At 38.0% G+C, this 17,495-nt stretch overlaps 1 protein-coding gene and 1 non-coding gene across 2 annotated transcripts in view; both read left to right on the forward strand.

Moving 5' to 3' along the window:
* GPC3 (glypican 3) overlaps positions 1 to 17,495 on the forward strand; it is a 438,722-nt gene that overhangs the window by 390,723 nt on the left and 30,504 nt on the right. The gene's annotated exons all lie outside the window — the stretch shown is intronic.
* LOC111733301 lies at positions 1,385 to 1,503 on the forward strand. The gene has a single exon (XR_002777935.1). It is a non-coding gene; the product is annotated as a 5S ribosomal RNA (ribosomal RNA).

Below are 17,495 nucleotides of genomic sequence, written 5' to 3' on the forward strand. Positions count from 1 at the left end.
CCATGGCTCACATAGAGATATTTAGATGCAAGCTTTTACAGTGATATTGCCTGCAGATTGAAGGAGTGTACCCAGAACAGGGCCTTCCCCATGCCTTAAAGGTGTTGACTAGGGAATTACTACAGGTAAGCTGGTGATAGATGAAAGTAAGGAAAGGTAAAAAAGTTTCTATAAAGTTACTGTAACTTGGGATGTTTTAGGCAGTTTATTTCTTATTAGTTGGGAGGAGATAGTTTAGAGTTTGCTTTTCTAGGTCTGTCCTGTGATGCTTCCTGTCTGAGCCATTAGGCTCTGAGACTTTTATCAGGGGTAATGCTATAAATAGTTATACTTTCTGGTGGGCCTTACACATAACTCTAAGAATTAGGGGAATGTTAGAAATAGTGTGAGTGATTTATGGCCATTGTATTAAATTTTATAAGTAGCTTTCAGATTAAAAAGAAACTGTTGAATGTATGAATGTGGCTAAATGGTGCAATTGATTTTCTCTGGATGAAGCCATGTTGGCCTCTTCAGTGAAAGCCTCAACTAAATTTTGGTAATCTAGTATGGATAGAAAGGAATTGGAGGGAGAGATTCAATACTGTGCTATGGAAAAGTAGAGGAGGATGCAGCAGGGAGGTGGCAAACTCAAAGCCTCTGGCTGAGCCACCAAATAGAAGTGAAGCAGTCTCTGTAGGATAACATCCCCAAGAGATTTGAGAAAGTGGGCTTGAATGCCATCAGATGGGAAGTACTTCCCTATAAGAGCTATCATATTAGAAAGAGAGAAAAGTGTGTTATCTAATTAAACCTCTGCAGTGGCCCTAAGTTCCCCTGACGAACAATGGTCTCTTAAGGGAGCCGAATCAGAGGAGCCCAGTGTAACAAGGAATCGTGAGCTTATAGAGGGAGCCGGAAGCTGAAAGTGACTGATGTGGACAGTCCTACTGGCCGTGGGTGGAGATCAGATATAAAGCCAGGATGAGGTCCTGCTCACTGGAGCTATTGGATGCCCTGCAATTAGAGACCTTCCTCAAGGCCCCAAAAACTATAGACACACATGTACACATGGGCACACATATGTTAACAAGTATCTCTTTCCAATTCAGACAATGCTGTCCTTTAACTTTTGTTACGGCAAAAAGAACAAAGAAGCAGCCATTATCTTTTTCTCCCCGTTATTTGCTTATGTCAGTCCAAGGAGATTTCCAATTTGCTTTGGTAGGAATGAAGTTACTGGCAAGCTTTTGTTTGGTTAGTCTTTTTTGAACCTTGTATTAGAGCCTGCCTACATACATACCTGGCTAGGAGAGATGTTTAATGATCTTACAAAATGATCCATGATACTTATGGTTCTTATCATTGCCATAAATACTTACCGATTTTTAAAAACTGCCTTTTGGTCTACAGCCATGCCACCCTGAACAAGCCTGATCCCGTCTGATCTCGGAAGTTAAGCAGGGTCGGGCCTAGTTAGTACTCGGATGGGAGACCACCTAGGAAGACCAGGTGCTGTAGGCTTAAAAAAAAATAAAAAATAAGGGATTGTAAGCTGACAAGTTTCTTGCAATCTGTGAGGTCAACCAAGGGTTGCCTCAGCTAAAAATAAAATAAAATAAGTAAATAACAACTGCCTTTTGACCTTGTTTTTTTTTTTTATTTTACAATCCTAATGGGTATGGGTGATGGTAAATAAACCTTTAAGGTGAGAACGGGAGCATCAATGCAGTCAGAATCTCTTCATTTGTAGCCCATTGATGGACTTAAGTAGTAATATAATTACAGAATAAATAAAAGTGGAATAAAGGCTATACTACAAATTCTGGTGTCTGAGAACTGTCTGTGTCAGAGCAGGAGGTAATCTCATTAGCACCTTCAGGATGGGTTTCAGAGTAAAGCAAAGTCAAAGTTCCTTAACTAACTATGAGCTCTTCAGACGGTAGAAAGGTCATCTTCGTCATTTTATATATACTCTTATTGTCTCAGCCACAAACCTCTGCTTCCCTCCCTGGCCTTGCCCCATAATTGTCATTTAGTAGATGTTCAGTAAATATCTCAGTTATTCATGTACAATGTTTACTTTTCAACATTTTTTCCTTTTGCCTCCTGTTTGGTAAGTTTCACCCTCACTGCTTTTTTTAATCAGCCTCAAAGTATCTTTCAATTGCTCACAGTTGAAATTGTCAGCAAAGAGCTATGAGATCCCTGTTCCAGTCGATACAAGAGTAGAGGCTTCTGTGAAGGGGGCACACTGTGTGAGACAGTGTATGTCTGTAGCCAAGAGTGCATCTTGAGGAAAGTGAGCAGGATGGTGAAGAATCTCCAAACAGGGTCAGGGGAAGGATAGTAAAAAAGAAGTAGCAATATTCAGTCTATTACAGGAGAAGAATTAGGGAGTTGCGAATGTTGTCTTCCAGTATTTAGAGGTTTTGCATATGGAAGATGAAGATAGATCTGGAAATTGCATGGAATTTACGAAGAAATATATTTTGCCTATCAAAAGGATATACTTTCTAACCATTTGAGCTATTCCTCAGTGAAATGAATTGCTCTAGGAAACAATCAGCTTCCTAACTCTGGAGGTATTTGACTAGAGATTAAATAACCAGAAAGATCGGCTGGGTGGGAGTGGAATGGGGTGTCATAGAATGGATAGATGCCTATATCATGGGCTCCTGACTTTCATGGTCCTGAATAGCACTGAGATACTATGGTTTTATGATGTAAACATGTAAGTAGAGCAAAAGAGAACCAAGATGGTGCAGCAAACCAATGAGGAATTTTTCAGGCTGGGGGAAGGAAGGAGGAGTGGAAAAGAGACTCTCTCTGGTTGAATTTGAGCACATGTCACCAATTATGATTTTCTGAAACTATTTTCCTAAGCAAACGGATCCTTAGGAATGGCAGAGACTTTTCCAGGGAGCAGTTCTTTTCAACATCTTGTCTGTCACTCATAGCCTCTAGATTTGTTTTACTATTTTGAGAATCAAATTCTCATTTCTCCCCAATTATTTCCAGGCTTGTGTCCTTCCTGCCACTGTATTAGAAAAGCAAACTCATGCAGTCCTTCCTCCAGCTACAAATGGTTAGTCTTAATGGCTGAATTATCAATGTCAAGGTTGTCCAGTCTACATTCATCTGCTGTACCACTCTCTTCCCTCTGACCCTGGCCTCACAGAATAGACCATTGCATCTCAAGTTATCTGTGGTGAAGGACCCGGGGAGAAGGGGTTTGTTCCTCCCAAATCTGTCATAGACTAATTCTTTTGTAAAATATGATAAAAATCAGTTACTACAGAAAGGAAATGACAAAAAGGCCAACGACATACAAGCCACAATTTTTAATTATGAGACTCAACACACCTAAAAGTCTGTCAAGTTGCTATAAAAATTTCTAACAGCTTACTTGCAATTTCTGTACTCCTCTCCTTGCAGACTGGTAATAAATAGTAGAGCAACACACCCTACTTTGAGTAGAGAGGAGTAGCATGCTCTCGGTGTCTCTGCCTTTATCCCTCCTTACCCTTGGACCCAATGGTATAATAGACTCAAAAGCAGCAGTCCAAATGGGGGTGAGAGCAGTGATGTACTGGCCCTGGCTTGCACTGGCTAACAAGAGTCAACTGTTAAATTTCAGAATTTTCATGAGTCAGCTGTTAAACAGGCATTATTAAAAATTAAATTCCATAGATTTCCAATTAAATACATTCTGTTAAAAACAAAGATAACATATTCAAAACACATCACATCCTAATATTGCATTTACTATTATCTGTGCTCTTGAGGTTATTTGTATCTATTTGTGTGGTGAAAGTACTAGATACACTTCCCAACTCTGTGTGTAGTGTTGTCATATTGGTAGCTCAAAATTGACCATGGTGAAAATACTTACATCACAGAAACAAGCAAAATCTCAAATCAGGACTTGATTTATTGTTTTGTTGATGGGAAAAAATATATTAATAGTGCAGATTAAATTTTAAATTGTGTTGTTTCTATAGCCGTTATATTGTAAATAGCACAAAACATTGAGGAACAATTCTTCCAGTATTCAAAAATTATTATCTGATTTAGCAGAGATGTCACTCTGTCATTAATGGAGGAGGGAAGTTCCAACATACATCTTTGTTATTTCATTTTTGTCTTGCTTCTTTATGTAAACCAATATATCAACCAGTGTTCTTGCAGGAACTTTACTTGGTCATCAATCGCACCCCTGATTTTGGCTAGAGATGCAAGTCTGGCAAAAATCAATGAATACATTCTGTGAGAATCAATTGACTTATGGAATTTACAATAAAGAGTATAGTATATTTTTATTATTTATAAATACTGTGTTCCACATCCTTTTTCCAGCAAAGTTTAAAATAAACTGCATAAATGCTTATTTTTTTTGAGAGTCAGTTATTAAATGTTTACCAGTTTACCACAAGGTGAAGGGGTATTTTGGAAGATTCATTTTCCTTCCTTTATCCTTAAAAATTCTAGGTTTAAATCAACACGTGGCTTTCCACCACGAGTAAGAGAACATTCTATTCCTCTCTTTTAAAGTTATGCTGTCAAATGAAAAAAAAAAAAAAAAACTAATTTTCAGTTACTCTGAAATCTAGGATTCAGAATCCTGGACTTGGAAACTTCTTCAGCTTGGAAACTGTTAACCAGATCCATAAACTTTGTTTTTTCTCATAGCCCCTTATTCCCTATTGAGGTTGATGGGCTCTCACTGAAATTTCTCTGCTAACCAATGGAAATCTCATCATCCCCATCCCAAACCTGGATGGAAGTCCTGCAGGCCAGCTCATGGGGAACCAAGGCGAGGAGCACTTTTAGAGTTCAGTCTCCCTTTATCAGATAAATGAATACCGTGTGCTGGTCCTAGCTCTGGTTTCACAGAGTTAGAGTGGAACTCCTAATATCAGGTTACATTTTGTTGGCCTGGTAATCATTTTTTTAACCACCAACCATATGGGCAGAGGTTGGAAGAAAAGCTAAATTTGGAACACTCCTCCCCCCACACTCTCCTTTTCAACTTTTCTTTCTTGTTTGTAGAGGGAGGCAACATATTACTCACATTCATATACAACACCAATTGCCAGAGACTAAGGAATGATATTCTCCCAAAATGTGGTCAAATCAGGGAACTGGAGACTTTCTATAAAAGTAGACAGCAATTGCAGTAGGAGTGTCTGCACACTGCTTCTGCAAATTTCTGAACCACAGTACTGGAAGACTAAATCAGCGATGAAAAGGAACCCAAGAATTCTGTGTCTATGGTTTCTTAACTTCCTTATCATCTTAAGCCAACATTCAGACATAGCACCTTTCTACACTAATATCTTTCTGACTCAGGCTTCTTGGAGCATGGAGCCATGAATTTCTCTCTCCGTTTAGTTTTTTCTGTCTAGCTTTCTTTCTCCCCACACACCACTTCATAGGGAATGATAGTTGGAGAAGAAATGATGGATTTGTTTTTGGCAGTAATAATGTCTGTGGAAATCGTGTACATTTCAGTTCTACGGCTTTCTAAACCTGAATACACGAGTCATACTTTAGCCTAAAACAGTATTTTTAGAACCTAAAAGAGATTTAGAATCAGGTTCAGCTTAAGGAATGAAAAGGAGAGTGGGAATGTATTCTCTAATCTTGTCTCCCACTAGCCTCTCCCATCCTATGCTCCAACTACTTTGAATTTCTCACTGTTTCCAAACTTGCTGTTCTGCTCTCTAAGGCCTTCCTGGGCCTTTATAAATTCCTATATTTGTAATATACATAAAGCACTTAGTCTAGGGCCTGCACCTTGGTGAATTCCAATAAATGGTAGCTGTTAATACTGTGCACATGTTGGTCCCTTAGCTTATAATGGTTTCCTCTTCTCTACCCTTAAAACTTAGTTCAGATGGACCTTTCCCTCAGTGAAGCCTTGCCCTAGGCAGAGTACATTGTTAATACCCATTATAGCATTTATCAATTTGAGATCAAGTATTTCCTGGTGCCTGACACATAATTAGTATTGAATAAGTGTTTGTTGCATGGCCCTGGCCCTACGAAAACAAATAAGCACAGCACCTGCCCAATTAAGGCTCCAGTCTAATTGGGAGCGATGCCTGGGTAAGGGACACAAACAACTAACTAGATAATTATAATATAATAAGGTTAAAGCACTGATTGCAGTATGCACAGAGAGTTGGAGAAACACAAAGGAAAAACCTCAAACCTAGACAGAAGTGGACAAAAACTGAGCTGAGTAGGAGTGTAGGAGTCAATGAAAGGGGGAGAGCATTGCAAGCTGGGAGGATAGTATGAAAATAGACATGGAGGTGAGAAGAAACAGTGGTTCTGGGAACAATATTCAGTTTGGTATGGCTAGAGCAGGGAGAGGCAAGAGGTGAGGCTGGAAGATTAGTTAGGGATCAGATCATGAGAGCCTTATATGCCTTGTTAAGGAGCTCGGCTTTGATCCTGTAGCAGGGTCTATAAATTCACAACATATGGGTCATCAGATTCCTCAACCCCCACACCTCTCATGGCAGACATTGATAATCGGTTACAGCACCCCATTCCACTGGGCCCAGATGTGACATCATAATCCTCGAGAACACGGCAGGGAACACCACCATGAGATTGGAGGTGGCACTCTGGTTTGCTGGTGTAAGGTTTTATGTCTTATGTATATGGAGGTTGGGAGTGTGCGAGAGTGCAGATTATGGGAGTATTATGACATGTTCAGAATTGCATTTTAGAAATCTTCATGAAGAAAAAAATCTTTAAGAAGAATCAATAGAACATGTTTAGATATGGCAAGGTGAGGAAGAAAGGGTTATCAAGAACAAGGTCAGTTTCCACCTTGGGCAAATGGGCAGATGCCAATGTAATTTAAAGGAAGAGCATAAAGGGGGTAATAATAGGTTTGGCATAATGATAATAGCTCACTTTTTTGAGCACTTACTATGTGTCAGGCACCGTTTTAGATATTTTTCATGAAGCAATTCATTTTTATCCTCCCAACAACCCTGTGGGGTAGGTACCATTATTATTTCTGTTTTGCAGACGAAGAAACTACACAGAAAGGTATAAAATATTGAAGAGCTAACAAAATCAAGGTCACTGAGGGAGAACATTAGGACAAGGAAAGCTGAAAACACATGACTGAGTCACTTGGATAAATACGGATAAAGTCAATCAGGTCACCAGGCAACCATGCTAGGGTTTATCAGTTCATCTTTAATGTTTTGGAAACCAAAGGATTTATCGTTCTTGGAAGAGGACCTCTGCGATGTGCAGAAATCCATCCTGCCTTCACAACATCTGTTCTACTCACAGGGGCAAACATCAGTAAGAATATGAATTAAAACAAGCCTATCCAAATGGTGACCTAAATGATTTCCAAATGAATCTTCAAACATAAAACACATCTAGCATTTGTAAAATTAAAAGGGCAAGGTTAGAAGGGCATTGAATTTTAAGAGACTACATTTCATTAAATTGTACTGTTTTTTTTCCAACAACTAACATTTTCTTACTTCAATAACTATAATATGTATATATGTGTGTGTAAATGTTGCTCCATTTGTTTATTAACTTCGTACTTTCCAAAGCACTTTCTCAGCCCCCGTTTGAGTGTTTCAGTAAGGAATCAAATTGCTTTAAGGAACATGCTCTTTCAATGACTAATAGACATGTTTTTATTTTCATCTTAGCTTCACATCTGGCTCTCTTGCTATCTGGGTCATGTCAGTGTCACAGTGGCAAGCACCACCAAGAGTCAGGCACCTTAGCAGGGAGGTTGCAAACGCCCATACTCTGCAGCCTGAGCATGCAGGTCAACATTGAAGTCAAAGTGCAAGAACAGCACAAGGGGCCTTTAGTCCGGTTGCCTGCTCAGTCTCCCAGAACCTGGGAGACTGTTTTCAGGCCCCCAGGCCAAGTTGCCTGTTAACCCTGAATGTACATCATGAGACGATAGATTAGTTAATGATCCCAAAGTGTCCTCTGAAAGTTTTTATAGCTATAAATAAGCTATAAATGTGCGTCTTTTGCCTTAACACGCCATTCTCATTACCACCTCTTTACCTTTGTTCAGACCATTACATCTGCTTGTTATGCCCTCTGTTTTCCATTACTAATGCCTACCAATACTTCAAGACCAACCTTCTTCACAAAATTCATTCTAGATGGCCTCAGCCTTCCATGACATCACTTTCTTTTCCAAAATCCTTCTATGCACCATTCTGTTCATAACAACAAACAACTAGCAGACTGATTTACAAATAACTTTCAAGCTCATCATCTAATTAAATCCTCCTTATAACCCTGTAGGGTAGGCTTTAATAATAACTGTTGTAAAGGAGAAAAGTGAGGTTCATAGAGCTAAATTTGCCCAAGGTCAGTGGATAGTAACAGCAAGAATCAGAGCCCAGATCTTTCTGATAACAGGAAGGAGTTGAAAAATACAGTGCTCAGTCCAGTTGAGTTAGACTATTCTGAACCCTTGAAATAATTTTCTCTTTTTTCTCACTCTTTATATACATTCCCCATATATTTTCCATAAATCATATTTCTTCTAGGAGCCTAAGCCTGGGCCTCACAAGGAGGGACTAAAGAGTACATGGTGTGCAAGAAACTCACTATACATGCTTGGGAGATCTGGGTTCGCTCCTCTGTGCTCCACTTAAGAGCTATAATTATTGATCCACAATGCATTCTTGTGCTCCAAGACCATCTGGCCTAAGTACATCCTAGGCTATCATTTGCTGGGGCAGCAGTTGGTTTGGACAGCTTATCCTGAAGGTAGTTTTGGAACCCTGTATAATCTTGGTTCTGGGAGACTGAGCAGGCAACCGGACTAAAGGCCCCTTGTGCTGTTCTTGGGCCCAATGCCCCAGCTAAAATAATACATTTAGAATTATTCATTATCCCTTCAACACAACTCTAAATTTTAAATTGCATACTCATGAGCAAGCCTGGCTTTTTGTAGGCCTTACGTATGTTAGAGAATTGCATATTAGAGAGATTCATAATGAATGTGGGTGTGAATCTTATCCTAGCAATAATAATAATAACAACAATGATGATAGCAGCAGTAGTAGTAGTTGTTGTACTAGTTGTACTAGTAGTTAGAAACATAACACTACTGTCTCTCCATGCTGACATTAGTCTTAGTCTCTATAACACCCTATGAAATATTTTAAGCCCCATTTTACAGATAAGAAAAATGAAGCTCAGATATATGACTTACAAAGGTATTCTCCATTCTTGAGTTGTCTTTTCACTTTCTTGATGGTATCCTTTGAAGCACAAAAATTTTTAATTTCAGTAATGTACAGTTTATTCATTTTTTCTTTTGTCATTTGTGGTTTTCATGTTATATCTAAGAAACCAAAGCCAAATGCAAGATTAGGAAGATTTACACCTATGTCTTCTAGGATTTTTATAGTTTTATTCTTATATTTAGGTCTTTGATCCATTTTAGTTAATGTGTGCATATGGTGTGAGCTAGGGGTTCTAATTCATTCTTCTGCATGTGGATATCCAGTTATCTTACCACCATTTATTGAAAAGACTATTCTTTCTCCATTGAATGGCCTTGGTACCCTTGTCAAAAATCAATTTATTACAAATTTGAGATTTTATTTCTATACTCTCAGTTCTATTCCATTAATATATATTTATGCCAGTTCCATGCTATCTTGATTACTAAAGGTATGTAGTAAGTTTTTAAACAAGAAAGTGTGAGGCCCCCAACTTTGTTCTCCTTTTTTTAAGATCATTTTGGCTATTGCGGGCCTTTTGAATTTCCATATGAATTTTAGGATCAGCTTGTCAATTTATGCAAATTGTAGATGAACTTGGGAGTGTTGACAACTTAACAATATTAAGTTTTCCAGCCCATGAGCGTTGGGTGGCTTTCCATTTACAGTAAGTTCTGACTTAATGTTGTCAATAGGGTCTGCAACTTTAAGTGAAATAACAAATAATGAAACCAATTTTACTATAGGATAATTAATATAAACTAGAGTTAAGTTTCTATGGTATCTCATCAACATTTTAACAAAACAACGTTGTATGACATGTTATTCAAGGACCTGCTGCTGCATTTAATTCTTTAATTTCTTTCAACAAAGTTCTGTAGTATTCAGAGCATAGGTTTTGTATTTCTCTTACTAAACTTATTCCTATGTATTTAATCTTTCCGATATCATTGTAAATGGAATTGTCCTAATTTTCAGATTGTTCATTACAACTGTTCATTGTATAGAAATACAATGGATTTTTGTATTTTATCTTGTATTCTGCTACCTTGCAGAATTCAATTATCAGTTTTAATAGTTTTTTAAATAATTTTCTCAGCTTTTATACATGCAAGATCACGTTGTCTGCAAATAAAGACAATTTCACTTCTTTCCAATCTGGATGCTTTTTATTTCTTTTTCTGGCCTAATTGTACTGGCTATAACCTCTAGTACAATATTGAATAAAAGTGTCAAGAGCTGACAGCTTTCTTTTTCCTGATATTACAAGGAAAGCTTTCCTGCATTCGCCCTTAGGTATGATGTTAGCTCTGGGTTTTTGTGGATGCCCTTTGTCAGTTTGAGGAAGTTCCCTTCTACTCCTGGGCTCTTAAGTGTTTTAATCATAAAAGGATGTGGAATTTTGTCAAATGCTTTTACTGTGTGAAAATAATCATGCGGAGCTTTTTATTCTCTTAATATGGTGTATGTTTGCATTTTGTATGTTTAATAAGCCTTTCATTCCTGGAATAAAGCCCACTTGGTTATATTATATAGTCCTTCTTACAGGTTGGAGGATTTGCTTTGCTTATATTTTGCTGATAATGTTTACACTTATTTTTATAAAAGATACTGGTCTATAGTTTTTGTGTGTGTGTGTGTGATAGTTTTGCCTAGATTTGGTATCATGGTAATGCTGGCCTCATAGAATAAGTTGGAAGTTTTTCTTACTTTTAGTTTTTGGAAGAGTTGCGAAAGACTGTAGTTCATTCTTCTGCCAACATTTGGTCAAATGACGCCATCTGGGCCTGGACTTTGTCTATTCAGATTTTCTATTTCTTCTTAAGTCAGTTTTAGTGGTTTGTATATTTCTATGATTTTTTTCCATTTCTTCTAGGTTATCTAATTTGTTGGCGTACAGTCGTTCATAATATCTCCTTTATAATCTTTTTTTTTTCTGTAAGATCAGTTGTAATGTTCCCCTTTCGTTTCTGATTTTAGTAATTTGAGTCTTTGTTTTTCTTGTTTAGTATAGCTAAACGTTGGTCAATTGTGTTGATCTTTTAAAAGAACTGACTTTTGGTTTTGTTGATTTTCTTTATTGCTTTTATTCTTTATTTTATTAATTTTACCTCTCACATTCATCATTTCCTTCCTTCTGGTTGCTTTGGGTTTTATCCATGTCTTTAAGTGAAAGATTGGGTTTTTGATCTGAAATTTTTCTTCTCATTTAATGTAGGTGATGATAACTATAAATTTCCCTCTAAGACTTCTTTCCCTGGATTCCAAAAGTTCTGGTATGTTGTATCTTCATTTTCATTTATTTCAAAGTATTTTCTAATTTTCCTTGTGTTTTTTTCTTTAATCCTTGTTTATTTAGGATTGTGTTGTATGATTTCCACGTATTGTAAAATTCCCAAATAACTTTCTGCTATTGATTTCTCCTTTCACTCCATTGTGACTGGAGAACATACTTTGCTTGAGTTTCATCTTTTAAAATTTACTGAAGCTTATTTTATGGCCTAGTATATACTCTGTACCGGAAAATTTTCCATGTACACTTGAAAAGAATGTGTATTCTACTGTGAACTGATCCATTTTATCTGCAGGGTTGATATGAAGAAGTAAAGTACTTTCTCAGCTTCCACTTCATATTTTAAAATAAGATTCTATCGATAATCTTTCCTCTGTGTCCTTCAGAAGAGGGCATGTGATTCAGAAACATTTCATTTTAGAACTGAAAGCAGGCCTACAGGATGTCTTCTCCTTTCTATTTCCATTCTTCTGCCCTTTAGAACCATAGAAGCATCACTCAATTATCCACAAAGATATTGTCCATTTCTTATCTTCTCTAAAGTAACCTACAGCTTTAGTCCTTCTGCCATCCCTCCCAGGTAGAGGCCACTGATGTAGGCCAACACAGAAGAGAGGTGGTTTTGAATATATAAACACGATGGTTTGTTAGCCTGTTACTGACACCACAGGAACTCAGTAAGTAAGAAACCTCCATTTGACTAGTATTCTCAGTCTCCTTGGTGACAAAATCCAATCAGTTACAGAAAATATCTATCAGGATACCTGAAAAAGATAGCAAATTAAATGCATAAAGCATGATGGCTGAGTATGAGTGGCTGGCTGAAGTCAAACGTAGTGCTTAAATTGTCTATTGGTATCATTTATGTCATGTTTAAAGGCTGGCTGTATCTCAAAAAAATAAGTTCTGGAACTAATTTCCTATTTTAAATGGTGTCCAATATTGCCTTTTGTCAGTGAAACTGTTGTCACTTGTAGATTTATAAGGTAATGCAAATAAACATCAAAGAAATAAAATATTATGATCAACCAAGGTATGAGTTTCAAGACAAAAAGTAAAAAGAAAAACTTCGATCTCTTTTCATGATTCGAAATTCTCATGATACTTATGCCATACACATATGTATACATTTATAAAGCTATGCAATAATAAAATCACAGACTTTCACAGTAGGTAAGTTTAAGATTGAAATACAAGAGAACCATTTCTTATGAGATTTTTTTAGTTCTTCTATGAATGCTCTTAAAATCCAACCACAGAATATCCTGTCTTGAATAAAATTGGGTGCACTGGCTACAGCAATATAAAGATAGTCAAAGACCAACATGGAATGGTGAATCACTTTAGGCATTTGGTCATGGGGCCAAAGACCATGCTCGAGGACCTAGACTGTGTGTCTAATTCTTTTTTAGTAAATCAAGCTAGTGAAGGCAGTGAACCTCATGCTGAGAAAAGACAGAAGCTCAAACTCAATAGAGCCTTATTCTACTGGGAACTTGGAGAAAAAAAGCTTTTAAGAAAATTCTCTTCAGCTTAGAACGAGTCATCCACAGATGTACCCATTTTATATTATATTCATTAATACCTCTATTTTAAAATGATCTTTTTTGATACAAATGTGTGAAAGCTGATGTTTCTAGTATAACTAAAATTTATGTAATCCAGGAATATCTTCCATCTGCTAATATTCATTATGCAGTATGGAGATGGTTCTTAGCTTACTGTCTATATCTAATAGGGACACTACATGGATAGGTGTTTATGGCCAGATGTGTCTCACATTTAACCATAAAATGGATACCAACATCCATTCAGCACTGGATGACTTGAAATATAACATATAATTCCTAAATATTAGTTTGCTCAGAAAAACATCAGATTTTTCTTGTTGGAGAAGAATCTACACAGAATGTTGCTTCAAGGTATTGTAATTGAAGGTTCATGGCAGTGGACTCTTAGGGGGAAAGGCAGCTCTTGGCCCCAGCTTCCAGGAACTGGGATCATGATTTCTGAGTCTCTCTCTCTCTCACACACACACACAGCAGCATCTTATAGCAGCTTTTGGATTGTGGCTCCAAGGTTAAAAGTTCATTTGCATCAGACAACTGCTTTAGGCTTCTTTGTTCGTTTCTTCTTTTGTTACTCATATTTTCATGGCCTGTGCATTTTCATCCTACTCAGCCTTTCCAGTCTAATACATCGCTTCTCATACAGTCCAGCCAAACTTTCCCAAGCATTTTCTATTTTTACATGCCTGCGTGCCTTTATATACGCCATTCTTTTTCTCTCTGAAATACTTATGTCTCTACTTCCACTTCCTTTTTTTTCATTTTCCACATATCAAAACCTACCCATGCTCTCCAGCCCCAATTTATTTTTTAAAATAATTTTTATATTTTTCAATTACAGTTGACATACAATATTATATTATTTCCAGGTATACAATATAATGATTAGATATAATTTACAAAGCGATCACCTCAATAAATCTAGTACCCATCTGATAACATGCATAGTTATTACTATATTATTGACTATATTCTCCATGCTATACTCTACTATACTATACTCTTTTGTGACTACAAATTTGTACATCTTAATCTCCTCCTCTTTTTTACCCACCCCGCAAGCCCCCCTTTCATCTGGCAATCATCAAAATGTTCTCTGTATCTCAGTTTGTTTCTGTCTTGTTTATTTTGTTCTTTAGATTCCACATGTAAGTGAAATCATATGGTATTTGTCTTTGTCTTAGTTACTTCACTTAGCACAATACCCTTTAGGTACATCCATGTTGTTGCAGATAGCAAGATTTCAATTTTTGTGTTTGAGTGACAGTCTTCTATATATGTACCATCCCTCCTTTATCCATTCATCCATTAATGACCACCTAGGTTGCCACCGGCTACTGTACATAATGCAGCAATGAACATATAGATTCACATGACCCTTCAAAAGTAGTGTTTGGATTTCTTTGGGTAAATACTTGGAAATAGGATTTCTGGGTCTCTTGTTATATCCTTTGTTTTAAAGTCTATCTTGTCTGGTATAAGTACTGCTACTCCAGCTTTTTTGTTTTTTGTTTGTAATTTCCATTTTCATGAAATATCTTTATCCATCCCTTACAGTCTGTCTGTGTCTTTCTATCTGAAGTGAGTCCCTTGTAGGCAACGTATGTCAGGGCCCTGTTCTTTTTTATTCATTCAGCCACCCTGTCTCTTTTGATTGGAGTATTTAATCCAATTACATCTAAACTAATTGTTGATAGATATGTAGCTACTGGCATTTTATTATTCATGGTTTTTATCTTATTATTTTTCTTCTTCCTCTTAAAGAAGTTCCTTTAACATTTCTTGTAATACTGGTTTGGTGGTGATGAACTCCTTTAGCTTTTTCCTGTCTGGAAAGCTCTTTATCCTTCAATTCTAAATGATATTTTTGCTGCATAGAGTAATCTTGGGTGTAGGGCCTTGCTTTTCATCACTTTGAATATTTTGTGCCAATCCCTTCTGGCCTGCAAAGCTTCTGTTAAGAAATTAGCTGTCAGTCTTATGGGAGCTCCCTTGTAGGTAACTGACTGCTTTTCTCTTGCTGCTTTTAGGAATCTCTCTTTTTCCTTTCTCTTTGGCATTTTAATTATAATGGGTCTTGGCGTGGGCCTCTTTGGATTCATCTTGTTTGGGACTCTCTGCCCTTCCTAGGCTTGTATATCAATTTCCTTTGCCAGGTTAGGGAAGCTTTGTGTCATCATTTCTTCAAATAGGTTTTCAATTCCTTGCTCTTTCTCTTCTCCTTCTGGTATCCTTGTGATATGAATATTGCTATGCTTGATGTTGTCCCAGAAGCCCCTTAAACTATCCTCATTTTTTTAATTCTTTTTTCTTCTTGCTCTTCTGATTGGGTGTTTTCTGCTACTTTATCTTCTAAATAGCTGATGGAATCCTCTGCTTCATCTAATCTACCATCAAGTCTCTCTAATGTAGTCTTCATTTCAGTTATTGTATTCTTCATTTCTGACTGGTTCTTTTTTATGTATTCTATTTACATTTTAATGTTTTCTATTTTTTAAATTCTCAGTGAGTTCATCTCTTCCCCTAAGTTCACTGAGCATCCTTATAACCAGTGTTTTGAACTCTGCATCTGGAAGATTACGTGTCTTCATTTTGTTTAGTTTTTCTTGAAGCTTTTTTCTTTCATTTGGGACATATTTCTTTGTCTCTCTATTTTGGCTGCTTCCTTGTGTTTGTTTCTGTGTATTAGGTAGGGCTGCTATGTCTCCTGGTCTTAGTAGAGTGGCCTTATATGGTAGGCGTGCTGTGGGACCCAGTGGCACAGTATTCCTGGTCACCTGAGCTGGGTATTCCAGGTTTCTCCCTTGTATGGGTTATGTGTGCCCTCCTGTTGTGTTGAGCTTTGGTTGCTATCAATAGGAGGGACTGGCCCTCACGCTGATTGGTTGTGAAGACTGGTCAGTGACCAGTGGAGGGAGGAGCTGACCCTAAGGAGCAGAATTTGCATTGCAGGGCTCTGGTGCTTACACAGTCTGCCCTTCGAGTATATCATTCTTGAATGCAACTCCAGATAGTGCTACAACTTGGTCTGAAGCCAGCCACAGGGCATGAGCCACCAAGCAATCCACAGATGGCCACCCACACTGGGCTTGGAGGTCCCTTTATAGGCCAAGCCAGGAACCAAGGCTGGCTGCCGCTAGTGTCAGACTTGGGGCTCTTCAGTAAGAGGTATGAGACACTTTAAGCCCGATGCTGTTTCTTTGGGTTTTGTGAATCTTTGAGAGATTTTAGGAAATTCCACAGCATGAGCCAAAACAGGCCATTTTTTTAAATGGAAAAACCATTGGAAACTGCTTGTGTGGTCCCATAAGTTGGGTGGGGCAGGGTCTCAGAATCCCCAAGGTGGGACCAATGTTGTTAACCAGATTGATGGAGACTCAGATATTGTGGTCACCTGTATCTGCACAGCAGGAGAGGGGAGAGCTCAACAAAGAAACAGTGGATTCTGCTGACACTTCTGCCTAGGAGAAAGCCGCCCCTCCAGATCTTACTCTGAAGCTGGACAATTTAGTTCCTCATTATATGTCCCTGACACCTTTAGCACTGTTGCCCCAGAGCTGGAACTCAGAACAAATGAGTCTATCAGCGAGTAAGCCTGTGCACGGGCCCTTTAAGAGGAACACCTGGGATTCCAGCCACCCTCCATCTCACTCAGCCACAATCTCTGCTGGTTTTCACAACCAGAAGTTGTGGGGACTTCTCTTTCCAGCACTGAAACCCTGGGCTGAAGAGCCTGGAGTGGGGTTGGGACTGCTTGTTCCTCAAAGGGGGAACTCTGCAGCCAATATATCACGCTTGATTTTTAACCGCCACACACAGGTGTGGGTATGCGTCTCTGCCTCTCCTACCCGTCTTGAGGTGACTTCTTCTGCATGTCCTTAGTTGTAGGTCTTCTGTTCAACTACACTTTAGGCGATTTAGTTGTGATTTTGATGTGGTCATGAGAGGAGGCAAGCACAGCATTTACCTACTCTGCCATCTTAACTGGACATCCTTCCAGCACCAATTTAAATGTTGCTTCTTCCGTAAAGTCTTCCTTGATCTTACTCCTACCCAATGCAGAGGTGATCATTTCCTCCTCTAAATTTTCTTTTTCTCTATTTAATTAATGTAATACAGCAGATGAGATATAGTCACAAGTTTTGTAGCTTTGAACAAGATTTTTCTGACTCTCAGGCCCCAAATATATAAGATGAAGATAATAGCACCTGCCTAATGGGATTCTAATGAGAATTAAATGAGATTATGTATGCTAAGAACCCACACATTAGATGCTCTATCGATGGTAGCTGTCCTGGAGGATAGAGACCATGTCTTGTTCAACTTTGTACTCTTAGCACATAGCATTGTGCTTGGCCCAGTGTGGGTACAGTGTGAATGTCTGTGGAATGAATAGGTACCCCA

Source organism: Pteropus vampyrus, unplaced genomic scaffold (genome assembly GCF_000151845.1).
Source record: "Pteropus vampyrus isolate Shadow unplaced genomic scaffold, Pvam_2.0 Scaffold548, whole genome shotgun sequence".
In the NCBI taxonomy this organism is placed as follows: domain Eukaryota; kingdom Metazoa; phylum Chordata; class Mammalia; order Chiroptera; family Pteropodidae; genus Pteropus; species Pteropus vampyrus.